The sequence below is a fragment of the Mchenga conophoros genome, linkage group LG6 (genome assembly GCF_057382185.1).
Source record: "Mchenga conophoros isolate Kocher_MC1m ecotype Shallow Benthic linkage group LG6, M_conophoros_male_GT1.1, whole genome shotgun sequence".
Classification (NCBI taxonomy): Eukaryota; Metazoa; Chordata; class Actinopteri; order Cichliformes; family Cichlidae; genus Mchenga; species Mchenga conophoros.
The window spans coordinates 1,382,763-1,406,062 of NC_140531.1; the positions used below are offsets into that span (position 1 = coordinate 1,382,763).

General features: G+C 46.0%; 1 non-coding gene and 2 pseudogenes across 1 annotated transcript; 2 read left to right on the forward strand and 1 right to left on the reverse strand.

The window, feature by feature from the left end:
• Nucleotides 1-8,122: 8,122 nt before the first annotated feature.
• LOC146571820 (uncharacterized) lies at nt 8,123-12,265 on the forward strand (annotated as a pseudogene).
• A 769-nt stretch (nt 12,266-13,034) lies between these two features.
• LOC146571821 (uncharacterized) lies at nt 13,035-15,529 on the forward strand (annotated as a pseudogene).
• LOC146571822 (U6 spliceosomal RNA) lies at nt 14,515-14,623 on the reverse strand. The gene has a single exon (XR_014892961.1). It is a non-coding gene; the product is annotated as a U6 spliceosomal RNA (small nuclear RNA).
• Nucleotides 15,530-23,300: the final 7,771 nt, after the last annotated feature.

Sequence of the window (23,300 nt, forward strand, 5' to 3'; positions counted from 1 at the left end):
TACCCAAGATGGATATGATCAAGATCTGGGTTCAATCAACAGATGCAGATATTGTCCTCATTTCTGAAACTTGGTTGTCTAAATATATATCTGATGAACATGTTAGCATGGCTGGCTACAATATCTATCGCACCGATAGGTTTAAGAAAGGTGGTGGTGTTGCTGCTTATGTTAAGTCAAAATTTGATGCTACAATAGTTCTATCAGAATCAATTTGCAAACAATTGGAATTTTTGGCTCTGAATGTGAATGTTGCAAAGGGTCTTTGCATAACAGTTGCTTGTTGCTATCGACCCCCTTCTGCCTCCACAGAAGCTCTGCGTTCTTTAAACCTTTTGCTGTCCAGACTAAATTATGGGGAGCTTGTTCTAGCTGGTGACTTTAACTGGGATTGGCTCAAAACTGTTTCAGATGATTTTAAATCTTTTTGTGATTCTATCAGTCTTACCCAGCTGGTCAATTTACCCACTCGGCCGAATCTCAAAAGCCCCGAAAAGTCTACCTTGATTGACTTGATTTTGACAAATGTTCCTCATAAATTTTCATCTTTGGGTGTCTTTTGTAACGACTTAAGTGACCACTGTGTTGTTGCTGCTATTAGAAATACTAAAGTGGCCAAGTCACAACATCGTATTATTTTTAAAAGAACTCTTAAACATTTTAATGAGCAAGCATTTTATCATGATTTGTCAAATTATGACTGGAAGAAAATAGGATTGATCCCTGATGTAGAATTAGCGTGGGCATTCTTTAAGGATGGGTTTATGCAAATTGTGAATAAACATGCTCCATTAAGAAGATATAGGATAAAAGGTCGTGAAAACCCCTGGTTCTCCCAAGAGCTGGCAGATATCATTCATGAGCGTAACCTGGCTTGGGCCAAAGCGAGGAAAACAGGCTACCCCAGTGATTGGCTTCTTTTCAGACAACTAAGAAACAGATGTACTTCCTCTATTAAGAAAGCTAAAACAGAATATTATCTGTCTGTCACCACTGAGAACCTAAATAATCCACAGAAGTTCTGGAAAATCATTAAGTCTCTTTCAGTGAGTAAAAGCTCCCACGCTCTACCCACCTATGTTTTTAAGGATTCTGTTCCTGTTTATGATAGGAAGGAGATTATGAATTGTTTTAACAAGCACTTTATATCTTCTGGCTCTTTGTTTGACTCTCTGAACCCAGTCTCTGTAAAATCTGGCACAAACCTTCCGGTGTACACTGGTCAGCCATTTAACTTTGTTCCTTTCTCTGTGCAGGAGGTCTGTAAAGCTCTTAAACTGTTAGATCCTAGAAAATCTCCAGGGCCAGACTTACTAGATCCTTACTTCTTGAAACTGGCAGCTGATTTTGTAGCAGAGCCTCTCACAACACTTTTCAACCTCACACTGGACACGAATAAAATTCCCTCAGTATGGAAATCAGCTTTTGTTGTTCCTCTATTAAAAGGGGGCGACCCAGCAGTGTTAACTAATTACAGACCAATATCTAATCTATCTGTGCTGGCCAAAGTTCTTGAAGCTCTTGTGTGTGAGCAGTTAAAGGAGTTTTTGCACATCAATGCCATTTTATCTGAATATCAATCAGGCTTTAGGAAGAATCACAGTACTATCACAGCTGCAATTAGAGTGGTAAATGATATTACTATTGCACTTGATAAAAAACAACACTGTGCATCCCTTTTTATTGATTTGTCAAAAGCATTTGACACTGTTGATCATTGTATTTTAAAACTTAGACTCTTCCAGTCAGGACTCTCTGAGAGAGCAGTGGCATGGTTCTCAAACTACCTCAGTAACAGGACTCAGTGCATTAAATCTGACGGTCTATGTTCTGACTTTGTTACAGTGCACAGCGGAGTGCCACAGGGTTCTGTATTAGGTCCCCTTCTATTTATCATTTACGTAAACAATCTTAGTCTACATGTGCCAGATGCAAACTTGCACTTCTATGCTGATGATACAGTTATTTACAGCTGTGGTTCAACTCTTGTCCAAGCCATCGACTCCTTGCAGAAAGCCTTTTCTGCTGTCCAGCACTCATTACATCAGCTTAAACTTGTTCTCAACGCAGACAAAACAAAGCTCATGTTGTTTTCTAAATCAAGGAGACGAGCCCAAACAATCCCATCAGTAACCACTCTTGAAGGTAATAAAATAGAGTTGGTTCACACCTATAAATATCTGGGAATCTTAATTGATGACTCGCTTACCTTCAAACCACATGTAGAGAATCTTGTGAAAAACCTGAAGTTAAAACTGAGATTTTATTTTCAAAATAAGTTGTGTTTCTCTTTTAATACAAAGAAGCGGCTTGTTGCTGCAACATTCTTGCCTGTGCTGGATTATGGTGATATTCTATATATGAATGCTTCTGCTCAATGTCTTCGAATGGTTGATTCTGTGTATCGTGCTTCTCTGAGGTTCATCACTAACTGTAAATTTCAGACTCACCACTGTGAGTTATACTCTCAGGTAGGATGGCCTGCTTTGGTAAGTCGGAGGAACTCTCATTTATACAGTTTTATATATAAGGCGATACTTGGGTTGCTGCCTTCTTATATATGTTCCCTGCTTGTAATGAAACATGCTGGTCGGTATTCTCTTCGTCCGCATGGTTACTTGTTGCTTTCTGTTCCATTTGCCCGAACTGAACTTGGTAAAAGAGCTTTTGTCCATTTAGCACCCTCGGCCTGGAACAAACTGCAGAAGGAATGGAAAATGACTGAATTCATTTCATTAAGTGATTTTAAATCTAAACTACGAATCCTTGAGGCCAAGTCCATAACATGCAACTGTTTCAATTAGATTGATTGTCATTTTAACTGACTTTTTATTTTATTTGAATTTTATTGAATTTTATTTTTATTTTATTTGTATTCTTTCACTTATTGTTGCATGTGTGTTGTTGCTGCCTGTGTTTGAGTAATTTCTGTAACTGTGAGACATCTGCTGCTGCCTATCTTGGCCAGGTCTCCCTTGAAAAAGAGGTTTTTAATCTCAATGGGATCTTCCTGGTTAAATAAAGGTTAATAAATAATAAATAAATAAATAAGTACTCTTATACTTTACGTCATGACCCTCCTTTAAATAATCCTTATGTGCTAAGGAAGCACAGGGGCCTACTTTAAGTAGCTCGTTGGTGAGCGGAGCGGGCTTGGGAAGGGAGGCATTAGCCACAGGTAACTCAGTCTTTGATGGAACCCCAGGCACATTAAATGACACAGAAGAAAACACTTCCACCCCACTCCCCACACAAGCAACATCACATCCTGTGGAACTCTCTTTCAATCCAAGTGTAGTGTCAGAGGTCCCTACATGATCACTAGGCCTGTCCAAGATCCTCTCTGAAACAAATTCACTTGGCTGTGGCTTGGTTAGCAGAGCATTACTCAGTCTGAAGTTAGCACTGGCTAATTCCGAAACAGTGACTTTATTTTCACAAACAGAAACACACGAAACAGGGGATTCCCCGGTCAGCTTAGAGGCTGGACAGTCAAACACCTGTTCGGGTGGCGGTGACAAGTACACCGGCTGAAACTCCCCAGTGTTGGAATTCACAGTCTGAGTGGGTCTTACTCCCTGTTCGTGGAAGCCAGACGAACAGACCACACCTTTCACAGTACCAGAGTCAGCCATTTCCACACTATGTGTCTCTGTTAACTTTGACCCGTGGCTCTGTAATTCTGAGTCTAGTTCATCTTCTACGGCTTCAATGGAGGCTGGTGATGACAGGTTGCATTCACTCACCTCCGGTCGTCGCGCAGCGCGACGGGCACGCGAACGCCGTTTCTTCCTGATCGCAGCGTCCGATGAACCAGGCAGGGGCGCCTCATGCGCGCCGGGGGCGTCGCGGAGGCTGGGGAACTGGGCGCTGATGGAGCGGTAGGTGAGAGTTCTTGGAAGCTCAGGGGACCCCCGAGAGCCAGGCGAGTTCCCCGGAAGACCTCGTCATAGTCAGGAGCAAGCCACGGCTTCCGCCGGAGCTCTTCCTCCAGTCGAGCGCATGCCGCGCGCTGCCGCTCCCCGAGGTCGAAATCCACTGCCTCCACAGCATCCTCGCGTCGCACCGTGGAGGGCGAGACATGCCGTAGCGACGAGCGACGGCGACGTGAACGCCGCTTCCTTTTTGAAGTGGTGGTGGGCGAAACGTGGATCTCTGTGGCGACCGGCTCCTCGTCTTCCGACCACATCCGCGCCAGATGATAAGCGGGAGAAAAGTAGTCCGACCAAGGCGGCGAGGGCGGGCGGCCGGTCCGAGGCGGGGCGGCTGGCGGGAGCTCCTCCTCGGAGATAAGCCAGGGCTTCCAGCGTAGCTCGTCCTCCCGATACGCCCGCAACACCTGCTGCCGCTCCTCCTCACCGAAGTCAACAGCCTCGGGCATCTCCGTGCAGTCAGGCGGTGGCGAAGATGCGGAAGCCGATGAAGCGGGAGCCAACGGTGTGTCGGTGGTGAGCCTCACCGTTCCGACTCTGACTGCCACTGGCTCATGAGGCAGCGGGGTAACATCGCAACAGCATGGCTCTGGCGAAGGCGCACGCACACCGGGCCGCTGCGGCTGTGGATGGAGTTGGAGAGTGGTGACGAGAAAGTCAACGATCAGTGGGTGTAGTGCCTCCCATAACCAGGGAAATACAGACGCGCATACTCCCACTTGCCGGGCCAACTCCTCCCGTTCCTCCACTCCGGAACACTGCAGCCATTTAGTACATAGCGACTCCACCGTCTGGATGATCCTTCTCTCGTGTGTCGCTGGGTCCGGCATGGTCGCGTCGTACTGTCACGGTCTGCGGAGGCAGACCATGCGGAAATGTGTGTGGTGGACCCAGGAGCGAACACAAGCGAGGATGCAGGAGTGGAGTTAAACAAAAGCGAGCCTTTTATTCTGGCTGATGAAAGGAACAAAACAGAGTGAGGGCAGCATAAGAGTAATAGTTCAAACAGAAACCTAAACTGGACATAAACTAAGGAAAAGCTATGGCTGGAGATACGGAACACAGGGGGTGGTAACACAGACGACGCGACACAGACTACATGAAACACAGAATAAACATATTCTGTTTATACAAGAGTAGAGAGAGAAGTGAGACTGAGCAAAGATGAGATCCTGAGACCACCCAAGTGAAAGCCTTCCGCCAATTGGCTATGCCTAGAAATTCTGTCCATAAAAATTATGCAAAGAATTGGTGACAAAGAGCAACCCTATCCCCAGAAAGAGACACCCAGAACATGTGTCGAGAGGTCATTTTAAAATGGCTAAACTTTCAATTTGAAAGATGTCATTTACAGCCTCTAATATGCATGTTTAACTTTTTAGCTGGTTTTATTTTGAAAGTATATTACATTTCCTGTATTACCTGTCAATCATCTCAACTATGAATTATAGTTATAATAATGTATGGGCTGGAACACAAGGAGTGTTATTCATGTGATGAATAACAGCTGTGCTCATTTGCTTTTGCTGTTTGAATGGTGCTAATAAACAGAGGACACACTGACCCTCGTGCACAATTAAGACTGAGAAAGCGTGAAATCACAGTGGTGGGAACTGGTTGCTATGGTAACTAAAGTAAGCGATTCGAGGGAGAGGTAAAGAAATTGGGCTCCAAAGTGATCTGGGCTGGTGTTTTTGAGACAGGCTCCCTTAAAAGGAATTTTAAATTCAGTTCAATTTTATTTATATATAGCGCAGAGTCACAACAACAGTCGCCTCAAAGCACTTTATATTGTAAGGTACAAGAAAAAAGTAAACGTTCTTTGCAAAATTTGTAAAATCGCTGATCCAGTTGTAGCCCGATGTTTTAATGTAACTTTTGTGGGAGCATTTGAAAGCTCCGAGACAAGCAGTGCTTTGAAATTTTATGCAGAAGAAAAAGAAATAATAATAAAAGAATAACATGACGACAAATAAAGTCTTAGTGTTAAAGTCAGTGTTATTATACCAGTACACTCAATAATAAATCTGCCCAATACTATACAGTATGGCTCAGTGCTATTGCACACTTAATAAGAATAATAAATGTGATGAGTAGTAAATAATACTAACTATTAAGAATAATAAATCTCTCACAGAATATATATTGTGTGTTATTGCATTGGCACACACTTTGCTGAATTAGCATTCACAGTGATAATAAATCTGACAAATAAAAACAAGAACTGCTGGAGAAAAACAATACTGTAATAATAGTGCTACTACTAGTAATACTGCTGAGGTCACCAGTGTCCGTGCTTTGGTGGTTAATCCACCAGAGACGACAGCTTTTGTAGCTCTCAGGGTTCTTCCTGGCGCACGTTTTTATGTGACCTGTAGATGTTTCATGTAAAGTCACAGTACATCAAGAGGTGTGTTGGGTGTGTGTATGCTGCTCTGTAAATTAATCATAATTTATTTAACCAAAATCTTGAACTTAACTTATTAACTAATTTCTTTGCTTTAAAAGTTTCAAGATCTGTTTAAATTACACATTTTGACAGTAAATTCAAATGAGCTGATCTATAACATTTCTTTAGATAGAAATTATGTTAAAGTTTATGATGATGTTTCTACACAAAGAGACATGAAACAAAGAAAAATCAATGGCACTCCCCTGTGGACTACATGCACAGACACCTGTGCCCCACGACTCAGGACACAACTGGCTGTCTTCACCCTCCGCCCCTCCTTTTCTCCACCACCACTCACACTTGCCATCATCTGTCCAAATCTTGCTGCCAATGGATTACCCCTCCTCTATCCTTCAGCAGTCCTCACGTTTGAGTTGCTTTGCTGCTGGCTAGCCCCTAGCCCCAGCAACTGTCACCATGGCTACAGGCTAGGATTACACCCAATCATGAGATGGGTACAGCGCCCACTCGGTGGGGGAGAGTACAGGCTGAGCAATGTAGGAGGAGGAGGGTGGGGCTTGTTCAGAGGCTTGGTGGTCACAATGCCAACTCAGCACTGGAGCAGTGTCTCAGCTGGTGATGAAGCTGTAGGTGATTCAATTCAATTAATAGGATATTATGGTCGACAGTATCGAACGCTGCACTGAGGTCTAGCAGGACAAGCACAGAGATGAGTCCACTGTCAGAGGCCATAAGAAGATCATTTGTAACCTTCACTAAAGCTGTTTCTGTGCTGTGATGAGCTCTGAAACCTGACTGAAACTCTTCAAATAAGCCATTCCTCTGCAGATGATCTGTTAGCTGTTTGACAACTACTCTTTCAAGGATGTTTGATATGAAAGGAAGGTTGGAGATTGGCCTATAATTAGCTAAGACTGCTGGGTCTAGAGATGCTTTTTGAGTAAAGGTTTAACTACAGCCAGCTTGAAGGCCTGTGGTACATAGCTGATTATTAGAGATAGGTTGATCATATTTAAGATTGAAGCATTAATTAATGGCAGGACTTCTTTGAGCAGTTTTGTAGGAATGGGGTCTAAAAGACACGTTGATGGTTTGGAGGAAGTAATTATTGAAGTTAACTCAGAAAGATCAATTAGAGAAAAAGAGTCTAACTTAACATCAATGGTACTAAGAGTAGCTGTAGATAATATTACATCTGTGGGATGATTATTTGTCATGGTCCTGGGTCGTTGACCCAGCGTTTTGTGTTTTGTGATTATTTCCCTCTGTTCTAGTTATTCTGTGTCCTCCCCCCTTGTGTCCGGTTCGGGTTCTAGATTTCCTGTTTTGTTCTGAAAGTCTGTGTCTGTTGTCATTGTGTTCAGCTTGTGTCCTCCAGTCATCATGTGTATTCAGATCAGCTGTTCTTCCCTCCTGTGTGCGATTACCCGATTACCTTGTGTGTGTATATATAGTGGGTGTCGGTCTGTGTTCGTTGTCGGCTCGTTTGCGTTCATCCATGTATCACTGCGTTAATCTACATTCATCTGCGTTCTATGGTGCTCCTGTCTCTGCGTCTCTCTGCCCCGCACCCCTTTGTATGGTCCCAGGTTTGTCACTTAGTTTCTCCCAGTTTAGGTTTCCGTTTGTAATTACTCATGCTTCATTGCCTGTTTTTGCCACTACCACCTTGTAAATAAACGTCACTCGTATCATCAGTTTGCTGCATTTTGGGTCCTCCTTTTCCTCCACTCCACACGGCTCACTCCGCCAGCCGTGACAGTACGAGCCGACCAACATGGACCCAGCAGCATTCGCACCTACCCGGGAGTTTCGGGAGGAGGTAACCGACACAGTCGCAAGGTTGGTAAACCTGTGGCTCGAGCAGGAGGGAGAAGAGTTCCACCGCGCTGTAGAAGCCAGGCTACAGCAGCTACTCTCTGCACACTCCTGGCTGCTAGACTCGCTTCACCCGCTGGCACGGGACTTCCTCCTTCATGAGCTGCACCTCCACCCTCGAGCCGCTACCGCTTCCCAACCCAGCCCGGCGGTGAAGGTTTTTCCCGGCCCGCCGGAGGTTTTTCCCGGCCCGCCGGAGGTTTTGCCCGGCCCGCCGGAGGTTTTGCCCGGCTGGCAGGAGGTTTTGCCGGCTGTGGTGAGTGGAAAAGACACTCCGTCTGTTTCGCCAGCTCGCATGACTGTTTATTCCGGGGCTGTGTTTGTTGAGCCAGCTGCCCAGCCGGTAGCTCGGTTAGCTGCCCTGCAGCTGCTACCTCAGTTAGCCACTCAACCGTCACCCCCATTACAGTCACAGCCAGACCTATTAGACACTTGGTTACAATCCATAGCTCAGTCAATAGCTCAGTTGGCAAGAGACTCATCCGCCTTATTATCACCTATTCAGCCATCATCTTCACCAGCTCCGCCTGTACTACAAGTCCAGTCCATCCAACCGGAAAAGCACTGTTTTTCACCTGTTCATGTCAAGCAGAGAGACACACCACATAACGCAGTAGTCAGTCCGCAACAGCTGGCCAGCCCAGAGACTGTGACGCACTCCAGGGCCTCCCCAGAGGCTGGGTCCCAGCCCCCGACCGACTCTGGACCCCTGGAGGTTAAGAGGCCAGCTGAGGACTGCATCCGGCTGTCGCTGCCTGAGCTGAGTCGATGCTCTGTGCAGCTGCAGTCTGCTTTGTGTTTGCCAGAGACCCGTGCGCCTGCTGGCTCTGAACTGTGCCTGCCAGAGGCCCGTGCGCCTACTGGCTCTGTTCTGTGCCTGCCAGAGGCCCGTGCGCCTGCTGGCTCTGAACTGTGCCTGCCAGAGGCCCGTGCGCCTGCTGGCTCTGTTCTGTGCCTGCCAGAGGCCCGTGCGCCTACTGGCTCTGTTCTGTGCCTGCCAGAGGCCCGTGCGCCTGCTGGCTCTGAACTGTGCCTGCCAGAGGCCCGTGTGCCTACTGGTTCTGAACTGTGCCCACCAGAGGTCCCCGCGCCTGCTGGTTTTGTCCTGTGTGTTCCAGGGGCCCCTGTGCCCACTGGTCCTGAGTCTGCCTCGTCAGCTGGGGGGCCCGAGGAGCCCAACCAGCTTCCTGCCTCGTCAGCTGGGGGGCCCGAGGAGCCCGCCCAGCTTCCTGTCTCGCCAGCTGGAGGGCCCGAGGAGCCCGTCCAGCCTCAAGACTCGTCAGCTGGAGGTTCAGGAGAACCTAGCCAGCCTCCTGCCTCGTCAGCTGGGGGGCCCGAGGAGCCCCACCAGCTTTCTGCCTCGTCAGCTGGGGTCCCGAGGAGCCCGTCCAGCCCCAAGACCCATCATCGCCACCAGCTGCAGCCTCTGTGTCTCCATCCTCGCCAGCTGCAGCCTCTGTGTCTTCACCCACGCCGTCGCCTGGTCCAGCTACGGCTTCACCCACGCCGTCGCCTGGTCCAGCTACGGCTTCACCCACGCCGTCGCCTGGTCCAGCTACTGCTTCACCCACGCCGTCGCCTGGTCCAGCTACTGCTCCAGCCTCCTCGTCAGCTTCGCCTGGTCCAGCCTCCTCGTCGGCCTCGTCTGGTCCAGCCTCCGCTTCGGCCTCGTCTGGTCCAGCCTCCGCTTCGGCCTCGTCTGGTCCAGCTTCAGCTTCGGCCTCGTCTGGTCCAGCCTCTGCTTCGGTCTCGTCTGGTGCTGCGAAGGCCACGCCACCTTCGGGTCCCAAACTGCTGCCTCGACATCGACGGTCATCTGCCAGGCCGCTGGTGGAGCGTCATCGTCAACATGGATGACCTCCTAGACGGCGCCGCTGCCTTCTGCGTGGTCGGCCGCCTGACTTGTGTCATCGCCGCCGTTGCTGTCCGCACGGTCGGCCCCCTGAACGGTTTCCCTGTTGCCGCCGCTGCCGTGTGCACGGTCGGCCCCCTGAACTGCCTCCACTCCGCCACCGCTGCCTTCCGCTCGGTCGGCTTATGGATCTGCGTCGCCGACGTGGCCGGCCTCAGAAGATGAACTGTCCTGGACTTCTGAGTTGTCAGCCTCCGGGCCGGCCTCCTGACCTGTGTTTTGTTCTCGTACTCCAGCATGTGTTTTTGTTTTGGACAATTCCCTCGGTTCGCTGGAGCTTGTTTTGTTCAGTGTTGGTCCCTCTGTCCTGGGCCCCCGCCGCCCGCCCTGGGTTGGTCGTCTGTTTTTGTCGGCTGTCTGGAGCCAGCCCTTGGAGGGGGGGTACTGTCATGGTCCTGGGTCGTTGACCCAGCGTTTTGTGTTTTGTGATTATTTCCCTCTGTTCTAGTTATTCTGTGTCCCCCCCCCCCTTGTGTCCGGTTCGGGTTCTAGATTTCCTGTTTTGTTCTGAAAGTCTGTGTCTGTTGTCATTGTGTTCAGCTTGTGTCCTCCAGTCATCATGTGTATTCAGATCAGCTGTTCTTCCCTCCTGTGTGCGATTACCCGATTACCTTGTGTGTGTATATATAGTGGGTGTCGGTCTGTGTTCGTTGTCGGCTCGTCTGCGTTCATCCATGTATCACTGCGTTAATCTACATTCATCTGCGTTCTATGGTGTTCCTGTCTCTGCGTCTCTCTGCCCCGCACCCCTTTGTATGGTCCCAGGTTTGTCACTTAGTTTCTCCCAGTTTAGGTTTCCGTTTGTAATTACTCATGCTTCATTGCCTGTTTTTGCCACTACCACCTTGTAAATAAACGTCACTCGTATCATCAGTTTGCTGCATTTTGGGTCCTCCTTTTCCTCCACTCCACACGGCTCACTCCGCCAGCCGTGACATTATTGGTAATTTTTTCTCTAATGATTAAAATGTTATTTGTGAAGAAGTTCATGAAGTCATTACTAGTTAACGTTAAAGGGATGGTTGGCTCAACAGAGCTCTGACTGTTTGTCAGCCTGGCTACAGAGCTGAAGAGAAACCTGGGGTTGTTCTTATTTTCTTCAATCAGTGATGAATAGTAAGATGTTCTGGCTTATCCAGGTACTAAACTGCAGTTAACTCATCACCTGAAGTTGTTTTGGGTTTTATTTTAAAAATTTCCATGTAATTATTAATTTGCATTATTCATTGAATAATATATGAAATAACTGTTAAATCTATTATACTACTTGTTCCCCTGAACTTACATGAATGGGAAGTGGTAGCACACCAGATATGCCAGCATTAACACCTCCTTAATGCTGGTTAAAAACACATTGGTTATATAAAAGACTTTGAAGGCTCATCAATATCATATTTTTGTTATTGAGGACAAGTTACTGGTGTTCCAATATTAACATATTGGGAGAGCAGGATAAGAGCTAGCGCTAGCTATTTCTAGAAAACACTAGACTTCCTGGCAGATTGAACCACATCATTATTTGTGGAGAGGTCCAGTGCAGTCAGTCCAAATACAGGTGAGAACCTTTGTAACACAGTAACAACATTATTTGAACTACAATGTGAATTTACCGGTTCCAGGTCGCTGCTCGTGTGGTCGACCGGCCAATCAGCTGAGCAGTTTTGCGTTCTTTTTCTAACTGCTCTTTTCATTGTTGTATTTTGCTGTCTACTCTGTATATTTGTATTCTTTTCCTTTTCTTAATTTCTGTGATTTTTCGGACTTTTTTCCGACACTTCAACATGACCCCAAGGCTCACCTACACCAGGGACTCCCTCATCCAGCTGCGGCAGCAGCTGCAGCCCGGCATCCGGCTTTTCCGCTCCGCTTCCACGGACTACTTTCCCGGGGCAATACTCAGTGGACACGGAAATCGAAAAACTCACAATAAAAAGGTAACTAGGAGCGGGATTAAAGAAGAGTGGGGTGAGAGCCAGACTAAAGAGGGAGACACACAAACAACGAGCACTCCCGTTCATTATCCTTGCTAATGTGCGGTCTCTCCACTCCAAGCTGGATGAGCTGCAAGCCTGCATCAACCACCTGCATGAGTACAGAACTGCCTCCATTCTGGAATTCACCGAATTGTGATTAAACAACAGCAACGACAGCGCGCTGGACATTGATGGCCCTTTCACCACCTCTTCGTCTGGACAGAGACCGCAAACGCATCAGGAAGCAACTTGGCAGTGGCGTGTGTCTGTATGTAAACAACAGCTGGTGCTCTACAGTCACTTTGAGGGAGAAGCTGTGCACGACAGACATCGAGCTCCTGGCTGTTTCCCTGCGCCCCTACTACCTCCCAGAGACTTTCCACAGCTTTTCATCATCTTGGTTTACATCCACCCCAGAGCTGATGCAGCTAAAGCCACAGAGTACACAGAGTAAGGGGCGATCGTGGCTCAAGAGTTGGGAGTTCGCTTTGTAATCGGAAGGTTGCCGGTTCGAGCCCCGGCTTGGACAGTCCCGGTCGTTGTGTCCTTGGGCAAGACACTTCACCCGTTGCCTACTGGTGGTGGTCAGAGGGCCCGGTGGCACCAGTGTCCAGCAGCCTCGCCTCTGTCAGTGTGCCCCAGGGCAGCTGTGGCTACAATGTAGGTGCCATCACCAGTGTGTGAATGTGTGGATGACTGAATGTGTAAAGCGCTTTTGGGTCCTTAGGGACTAGAAAAGCCATTTACCATTTACTTCACCAACACTCTGTACAAACTGGAACAACTATCACCGGACTCTCCCAAGTTCATCCTGGGTGATTTCAACCACTGTTCCCCTGACAAGTCGCTTAAAGGATACCAACAGTATGTTACATGCAGCACACATCAGGGGAAGACTCTGGATAAATGCTACGGCTCTGTACCAGATGCATTTAAAGCCCCACTCCTCCGCCCTCTCGGCTCAGCAGACCACCACACCGTGCTGCTGGCCCCTGCTTACACCCCAGTCATCAAGAGGATTAAAAAGGTCACCAAAAACATCAAGCAGTGGACAGCGGAAAGTATCCTCATCCTACAAGGATGTTTCGAAGCCACTGACTGGGACAGCCTTCTTTCTCCCTCTGATGACATCAACGAACAAGTCATGGAGTACAAAAACACTGTTGAAAAACAAATTCCCCACATGGGACCTCTGCTCAGCCTGGCAGGGCCTCAAAACCATGGCCTCTGTGGATACTGTGGTCACCACCCCCAGAACCATCCAGGTGGAGGGCAGCAACCCCTCCTCCCTCCCTGATGACCTCAACGCTTTCTACACCAGGTTTGAGATGGACAATATCACCGAGCTTGAGGAGTCCAGATCCTCAGTCAAACCTGGCAGCTCTGCACTCACCTTCAGCACTGAGGACGTGGTGAGAGCCCTCAGAAGGACCAGGGAGAGGAGCTCACCCGGCCCTGACAACATCAGCAGTCGAGCTCTGAGCCACTGTGCAGGGCACCTAGGAAGTGTGTTCTGGACTCTATTTCAACCCTCAGTCGACAGTCACACCGTCCCCCAGCTGTGGAAACACTCCACAGTCATCCTCATCCCCAAAAGAAACAACACAAAGTCTCTGAATGATCTTCGTCCCGTGGCCCTCACCTCCCTGGTGATGAAGGCCATGGAGAAGATCATAAAACAGCACATCGTAAGAGCAACTGACCCCCTGATGGACCCACTCCAGTTTGCTTACCGTGCACGCAGAGGTGTCGATGATGCAAAAATCTTCATCTTGGACTCCATCCACAAACATCTGGAGCTCCCTGATCGCTCCGCCAGACTTCTGTTTGCTGATTTCTCATCAGCGTGCATCACTCTGCAGCCTTATATCCTGCCCACTAAACTTTCCTCCCGATTTCACCTGATGATCAGCTAATCCTGTGGATATTGGACTTTTTGACCAACAGGACTGCGGGTCAACAGCTCTCTTTCCGGTCTCCGTTCCACCTCCACTGGCTCCCCCCAGGGCTGTATGCTCTCCCCCCTGCTCTTCTTCTCAGGAGGCGTCACCAACGGCTATACCTCCTTAGGAAACTCATCTCCTTTGGAGTCAGCACACCCACCATGATGAGTTTTTACTACGCCTTCATGGAAAGCATCAGGACCTTCTCCATCACCTGCTGGTTCCACTCCCTCAGCCTTCATACAGGAACAGACAGCAGCACACTGCATCAGTGTGCTCTAAGATCATTGGCCTGTCAGAACTCTGACAGGTTTTCAGCCAACAGGCCCTCAGACAGGCAGCCGAAATCATCAACGACCCCTCTGCCATTCTTCACCCTGCATTTCAATGGCTCCCCTCTGGGCGACACCTCCGCTGCATTTCCTGCAGGACTGAGAGGAGGAGGAGCGCCACCTTTGTCCCCAAAGCCACTCTGCTTTTTAACGAATTTGCGTGTCATCCTTGCGCAGGGGCCATGCTAATCTTCTCTGTATCGTATCCAATTTAGCGTACGCGCTTGCCGAAGCAAGCACGTACGCTAAATTGACACAGATGTCGTGTGGTTTTAGTTACAGACAGCACACTCACAGGAGCAGTGAGTGGAATATTTTGGGTAATGATCAGTGTGAAGTGAATGGACCCCACGCAGCCTCAGGTGAGGTTGTTAAGTCAGCTTTACACAAGGTTAGAAATGCTGTAAGAGAGCTTACAACAACTGCAAATCCCAAGATCACCAAGATGAAGATCACTGTACAAAAGTACAACCTACTGGAACCAAGGTTCAAGAAGAAAAACAAAATCTAATTTCTTTTCAGTGATGAAATTGTTGTGATAAAAACACTCTTACATTTAAAAGCTCAAGCCTTGCTTGGTATATGAGCAGTTATATTGATGTGTTGGCATGGCAAACACCACATAAATAATCCCAATAGATTCAGCTTCTGCACCAACGCCATGGAAAACTGTGGAATAAAGAGGGAAATTAATAAACAGTACAGGTTCCACATGAACATCATAGACAAAGCCTGAGAAACCAAAGTAACTGGTGCTAGAACTTAAGTAGTGGTCTAACTAGCCAGCACATGTGGACTAAGGAGAGTTTCTTGGTGGATAACAAAGTACAAGATGTTAGAGGAGATGCCAGTTTGGAAGCTTTGGATGCTGTGTTCCCACAAGATGCTTAAATTTCAATGCAGTAGACACGATGGACGGGGTAGGCTGATGACAGCGAGACGCTCAGAGATAGCAGCCTGATAAACGTACACCGCACAGCCACAGGAGGGAGTGGGACAGAAACATAGATGTCACAGATATCTTTATTGAGGAGAACAGATGTTTGAGGGGTTTGTAAGTATCTGAGACTGCTCTTTGTGGATAACATTTGTGATGATGACTGTGTTAAAGGCTTTCCCCTCTATGCCACGAACAATGGAACCTAAGAGCTCAGGAGGAACAACCTGGAGGAGAGGCTGCTGGTGACATTCTATAGAGCCACCATAGAGAGCATCCTAACGTACGGCATAACAACATGGTATGCAGGGTGCTCAGCTGCGGACAGGAAAGTACTGCAGAGGGTCATCAACACAGCCCAGAAGATCACTGGCTGCTCTCTGGCCAGCCTGGAGGTCACTGCAAACCTCAGCAGAGCTGGCAATATCATCAAGGACCACTCTCACCCCAGCAACCAACTGTTTGAACTATTACCACCAGGCCGACGGTACAGGTCACATAAAACCAGGACAAACAGATTCAGGGATAGCTTCTTTCCCAGAGCTATCACTGTAGTAAATAAGCACAAAACAATTGAACCTGCTTAGCTATACCATACTTGCCACTGTCACTATATTATGCTGCTATGAATGTTGCTATTCTGTATATATCGTACTTATTATTGTTTGAGTACTTCGGTTGTTTTATTGTACTTTTTATATTTTATATTTATATTTATTATTGCATTTTGCACCAAGGGAGTGGCACTCCAATTTCGTTGTACCTTGTACAATGACAATAAAGGCTATTGATTGAAACAGGTAAATTTGGTTGGACATCCCCAATAATGGAGTCAGCTGTTGCCAGAGCTGTGGTCTGATATGCAGTGTTAGCCGCTGGACACAGAGCTGGTCATGCTGGAAGCAGACCACCTTCCAATCAGCAGATAAGGGTTGGGACCACATGCTCCCAGTTCAGCTGAATCAAACCAGGACTGGTGTTGTGTCTACTTGGGTTACAGAGCAGGGGGACCAAGTTAACCACAGGCTCTGTATGTAACCAGGTCCTGCTCCAGGTTCCCCAGCAAATCAAGGTATGACAATGGGAAGAAACAGATCTGTCTTGGGTTTCCCTCCAAGGCTACGTCACTGCTCCTCATCACAGGTGGCCTATGCTGTCCACAGCACCGTCTCTGTAGTTGGAGTAAACTGGGGAAGCATGGAACTGTCAGGATTACAGGAAGCTTCTGCTGCCATTTAGTTCAATAGTGTCACATCCTTATTGATCTGAACCCTTATGGATTCAAGCATTGCTGTTTTTGGTTCTGCTGGAGGTACCCGTATCAGTCTGGAGGAGACTGTTTGAAATATCTTAAAGCAGGGTTTGTTTAAGCAGAGCAGCCGCTAGCAAAACACAAACTGTCTGTGCTATCGAGTGGGCGGCCACCCCTTAAAACCCACAGAACAGAGAAATGGTAAAACAAAGTCTGACCAAAGCTGACAATAAAATAGTGCCAGGTAGGGTATTAAGGGAATTTAAAAACTAAAAGAAAATGCAAAAGCTGAAATAAAGGGTGGCTGTAGCTCAGGAGGTAGAGCAGGTCATCTACTGACTGGAAAGTTAGTGGTTTGATCCCAGTCTGCATGCCAAATATCTTTGGGCAAGATACCCAAGGCTAGGAAGCACTGAAAAGCATCGAAGGCAGTGATTGTGTGAATGTGGCGTGTTGTGCGCTTAGAGAGAAGAAAAGTACTATAAAAGAATCAGTCCACTGACCAATAAACTAAATAATGGCAAATAAGGCAATGACCAAAAGACTGAGGCCAAGGGAGACAACAGAGAACATGTCAGGGCTTCTGTTGCATAACTTAGTAGGTCAGAGGGCCCGGTGGCGCCAGTGTCCGGCAGCCTCGCCTCTGTCAGTGCGCCCCAGGGTGGCTGTGGCTACAATGTAGCTGCCATCACCAGTGTGTGGGTGAATGGGTGGATGGGTGGATGACTGGATGTGTAAAGCGCTTTGGGGTCCTTAGGGACTAGTAAAGCTCTATACTAATTAGAGATGGACCGATCCGATATTACGTATCGGTATCGGTCCGATACTGACCTAAATTACTGGATCGGATATCGGAGAAAAATAAAAAATGTAATCCGATCCATTAAATATCACGAAAGCACCTCACAAAACTTGCAACACGCCATAACTCACCTCAGAACGTTAGCACGTCGGAGCAGTATGCATCACGTGATAGAGCGGCTGTGGCATGCGGGACCTGTCGGTGGTCTGGATAGCATGTGGAGCTTCGCTAGCAACCCGGCATTTCATCTCCGACAAAGTTATCCCCGAGAGAAGTAAAGCAAGTGTGTAAGTCCATCTCTGAATGTTTGTAAAGCATTCCTGCGTTAAGCTTAACAAGCGATATATGGCGCGACTGCCTCCTCTTGCTGCTACTTCAATCATGACACTGCTTAACGATCAGCTGATCGGCTTTTCTGTCGCAAGTCCGTGTCTCTAGTTTGCTTTTGGCCCACTTTGCACCAGAAAGAGGAAACCAGCGGCTGAACAACAGCAGCACGTTTAAGCTTGATAAGCTGTTGTTAGAATTTATTTAATATTACTTTCTACACCAGGATCTTTTTCTACGTAGCTGACGCTGGTAACTGTGCAGGGGCGGATCTAGCAAAGTTTAGCCAGGGGGGCCGATAGGGCATGAACAGGGAAAAGAGGGCACAAAGACATACTTTTCTTTCTTATTCTCATTTAAAATGTCGAGCTTTTAATAAATAATTATCTGACACCCAAAGTTTTAATTTGATGTAAAATGAATAGAAGTCAATTATTGTATATAGTAACTATTAAGTCTAATATATACACCCTAGTAAGCTATAGTAGTTTTTCCTTTGGGAAGGTACCATCTGTGCAGTCTGCAATTTTGTTGAAGAAAGATGTTGAATCTATTTAATATTTCTTGAAAAATAATTGATTTCTGTGCATTTTTTTTCACACTGCATCAAATTAAGGTTGATTACGTCGATTAAACATCATGAGGTGGAGCGTGAGGGGTGGTTCCCTATTTTTTATTTATTTATTTTTGTTGTTGCTGGGAGTTGGAACCCTATTAGTTAGGTTGCTTAATATTTATGCTAAGTACTCTTTAAAATACCAGAATAGTGAGGATGGTGTAGGTCTAAGTTTATTAGATTGATCAGTATTGCTGAACTATGAAATATTTTTTTTTGTATACAGGTATAACAGAATAGCTTTAGTGTAGTTGTTGTTTTAAACTTGAGTATGAACTTATACAAAATGCAGCAAGATATTTAAAAAACAGTTTTGTTGATTAAAAAACACTATATCGGATTCATATCGGTATCGGCAGATATCCAAATTTATGATATCGGTATCGGTATCGGACATAAAAAAGTGGTATCGTGCCATCTCTAATACTAATACAGGCCATTTACCATTTAACGTCTATGGAGCTCATGAGCGGTTCGGCTGAAGCCTACGCCCATCCTTGATCTTAAGACCATTCAACTTGGAGGTATTTAATGTGTACCATGTAATATTCAGAGTGTACAGATGCTATTTCAAGTATCAGAGGTCAAACCAGCACTGCATGAAAGAACTAAAAATATTAGATGGAATTTGAAAATATCAATCGTCTCAGAGCTTATAGTGTCTAAGTGTTTTTAGTCAAAGTTTCTATGAAAGACATAATATTGTATTGTATTGTATCTTTATTTGTTTCAGACATATAAAACAAAAAACAATATATACACACTACATATATTTTCATTTACAGATACGAATATATATGTAGATATACACACACACACGTATGTGTTCAGATAAACAAAAAATATATAATGAAATAAAACAAAATCGTCTGACATAATGTAACAATGTTTGGTCTGAAAAGGAGTAGGAAGAAGTATGAACATACTTATTAATTCCTACCCCTGCTCAACATCTTATTGATCCCACATAATTCACCTAATTCCCATCATCACATACTCCACACGATACACGAGGAGAACCTATATAAACTTGGCTACCGTGATTGATAATATAGCAGCAAACTCCATAAGAAGATGTTGGAGTTACAGCGTTTCCATCCAGAGAACAGCGTCACACTCGGTGTGTGTGGCTAGAATTCAGTGATGAGCAGTAATCAGTCGCAGATCATCTCGTTCTGCACCGTGAGCTAGTCTAACATCAGCTCCAGCAGCTCTCTCATTAGCTCTGCTGAGAAATGATTTACAGTCACACTTGTTGGACCAAAGTAACAAGTCACTTACTTGGTTGAAGAAATGTGTTGTTTGCATACAGATTTCCAGTAATAACACAACATTAGCTGGGACAACAGCTATAGTTCTGACGGAGCGTCGATGGAAACAGAGAGATTAAGAATGAATCGCCATGAACCAATCTGCGTTTTTGGTTCAGAGAATGAAACGGCTGTTATCTTGACTGTTGACCTCTGACCTGGTCTGTAAGCTGGACGCTGTTCAGTTCCTTTCCACAGAGCAAAAACATTATGGCAGCTGCGTCTTGATTCTGAACCCCTACTGAGGGAAAACAGGTCTCCACCAAGCAGCATGGAGCTGGTCCAAGTGCTTGGATCCATTTGGCTGGAGAGCTAAAACGAGGCTTTGCTGCTTTAACAGTGAATGTGAGGATCGAGGTTTGAGCTCAGTGTATGTTTCTTAAAACAAACAAATGATCAGAGACACTGAAATCCTGCTTTGTTTGCATCCATGTTTGCATCTTCTTGATGGTTTTTCACAGAAAGACAAATTACTCAAACATAAAAATAATTATTCTGCAGAAAAACGTTCCACAGCAGTGTTATATGGATGAACATTATTCAGGGTACAACTCATTTCACTCTATCTAGTCTACAGCACTATATCACCAAATGCACTCATTCATCTGCCTTCAAATGTATGCGTACCTCAGAGACATCCTATTCTTAATCCATGTAGTGTAACAGCTTCAACTCTTCTGGGAAGGGTTTCCACGAGCTGTGTGTTTATGGGAATTTCTGTCCATTCCTCCAGAAGCACATTTGTGTCCTCGTGCACAGTCATGTTGGAACAGGAAGGATGCATCCCCAAACTGTTCCCACATGTTGGGAGCTTGAACTTGTCCCAAATATCTTGGTATGCTGAAGCATTAACAGTTTTTTCTATTGGAACTAAGGGACTGAGCCCAGCCCCTGAAAACAACCGCACACCGTCCCCCCTCCACACTTCCACGTTGCAATCTCACGAGTACCGTTCTCCTGGCAACCAACAAACCCAGACTCATTAATTGAACTGCCAGACAGAGAAGTGTGATTCATCCCTCCAGAGAGCATGCCTGCACTGGTTCAGTGCTGGCTGGACTCTGGAGCAGTGATCTAAGTCTGAAGGCCACATGAAGTTTGCAGGTGTAGAGTGATTGCCTCTGCAGAAAGTAGATGACCTCTGTGCACTATGGACCCCAGCATCTGCTATCTCAGGCACGGTTAATGGCATTCCTGGTTTTCCCAGTCAAATTCAAACACAGTGGACATACTGACCCTGCAGCTGTTCACCTTCACCAACCGTATTCATTAGCATCTGCACTGAATGTGTGTTTTCACACAGACATCTGCCTTTCAAATTATTATTATTACTTAATTAGTTTAATTAGTTCTAATTTCACATTCCCTTCTTTCTCGTACTTGCCCATTAAGGATGCAGATTTTTGTTCCTTCATCATGAAGTTTGCAGCTCTTCCATCACTTCAGAGAAGCAGACAGTAACTAAGCATGCTCACTCTCCTCTAGTCTCTTACAGACCAAGTGACCCTGAGCACACCACATCCGGATTTGAAAAAATAAACCCGCAATCTCTCACATGCACACACAGGGGTGTCCTGAGGGTTCATCAGGCATCCAGCCAGTCTTTGAAGTCTGGAGTCACACTGCATCTGAACAAACACAAAGCTCCCATCAGCTCCATCATTATCTGTAACTTTTCTACAAATGTAGAACTGCTGTTGCACGGCCCAGGTCCTTACAGTGCACTGAGGTGAAACAGGGTCTCGTTATGTTTTACTTTCAGGAATTTACATGTTCAGTTTTTCAACATTTTTGTGAATTACCACATATTTGATTGGATGCAATGTGATGCTAGTTATTTTTATTAGTGATATAAGTCATGTTGGATGCGTGCTCCATGGGGTCAAAGCTCCAAAACTTCATGTGGACATATGCAAAATTGCTTGCTGGCAGACAAAAACCTGGGCTTCCTCCCACTCCACAGTGCCTTGTTTGCAGTGTTAACAATGCTTTCCCTTCAAACTAATGTCTACTGTTTGTGGCTCTGTGCTATCTTATTCTGCTCGCTATAATTCATTGATCAACAGCAGATCACTTCATCCCAGTCTGATTTGGTAAAGATTTCATGCCGGATGCCTTTCCTGATGCAGCTCCTCCCATCTCTCCGGGCTTGGGACCAGCATGAGGACTACGCTCATTTGTGGCCACCTGTGGCTGGGTCTGTGGAAAGTCTTTGGCATCTTCTCTACGCAGGTGACTGCCCACTCCTGAGTGATGTGGCTGAGGTGTGTTATGGAGCAAAGTGAGTGTATAGTGTGTGCTTGATATGGAATATAAGGCCAACCTGCAGGACCAGTACAGCATTTGTTCTCAGCCAGTAACAGAGACGTAAAACTGAGTATGCTACACTTTCATACAAAATGAAACACACGAGCTATGAATCAAACATATTGTTAGAGTGGTCACTGCTGGTTCTGAAACCCACCTCCATAACCACTCATGCTATTTCTCACTGAATAAGTCATGTCTGCTGTCACTGTTACCTGTTCCTGCACCTTGGCTGTTTGGCTTATTAAGGACATAATGGTTCATCAAAGGGATTTTGGTGAGAAAGGAAGTGCTGCTGCCTGTTTTTAGTCTGCAGATTAAACAGCTTTATTCTCCAGCTGGCTCGATTCTCTGAGGTTTTACGAATTAAATGCATTAAACATCTTTAGAGTAAACAGAAGGAAATGAAAAAAAACCCCACAACAAATCATGCTGCATTTGTCTTGTGGAGCATCAAACAGGTTTGTATTTGGGTAGAGAGGCTGATGAGACGCAAAGCTGTGCTCCAGGAAGCAGACCTTTCAGCTGTGTTTGCATCAGACTTTCATCAGGTGTTTTGAAGTATTTCACAAATGACAAACAGCCTGACACACGTGAAAGCCAACAGCCCACAGGGACATTCATCACATGCTCAGAGGACCAATCAGCGCTCTGCTCTAAATAATAATAATGATAATAAAAATAAATGGTAAATGGCCTGTATTTGTACAACGCTTTACTTAGTCCCTAAGGACCCCAAAGCACTTTACACTACATCCAGTCATCCACACATTCACACACTGGTGATGGCAAAACTGCTTTGTAGCCACAGCTGCCCTGGGGCGCACTGACAGAGGCGACACTTAACCAATCAGAAAGTGGCATCTCCAGACTTTCATCTCACGTCTGTCATGTGTTCAGATGCTCAGTTTTAAGCATTGCTACAAATATCACTAAACACTGTTTCGGTCTGAAACTTTGTTTTCTATCCTACCAGCTGCTGTTGCAGTGAACAGACTTTATATCCAAGTTAAGAGTACACTATTAACGTCCATGTGTGATGATAACTAAACACTCAGCACTGCTCAGCTCAGCAAATAATGTCTGAAAGAAAATCATAAACACATTAAAAAATGTGTATGTGATGCATTGCTGCATAATCATGAAAACCCTTTGACAATAAGTTAAATGCTAATCTTTCTTTGTTGTTTGGGCAGTTAGCAGTATTACAGCATGTAATGCAGACGTACCCATCTGGTGCAGGGCAGACTGTGCCGTCTGCTGTCACTGAGTCAATAAAGTTGAATGTAGGCCGATGATGCTTCTTACTGTCACTGTGCAGACTACACTGCCAAGTTTAAAACAGACTAAAAAGCCAAGAAAGAAA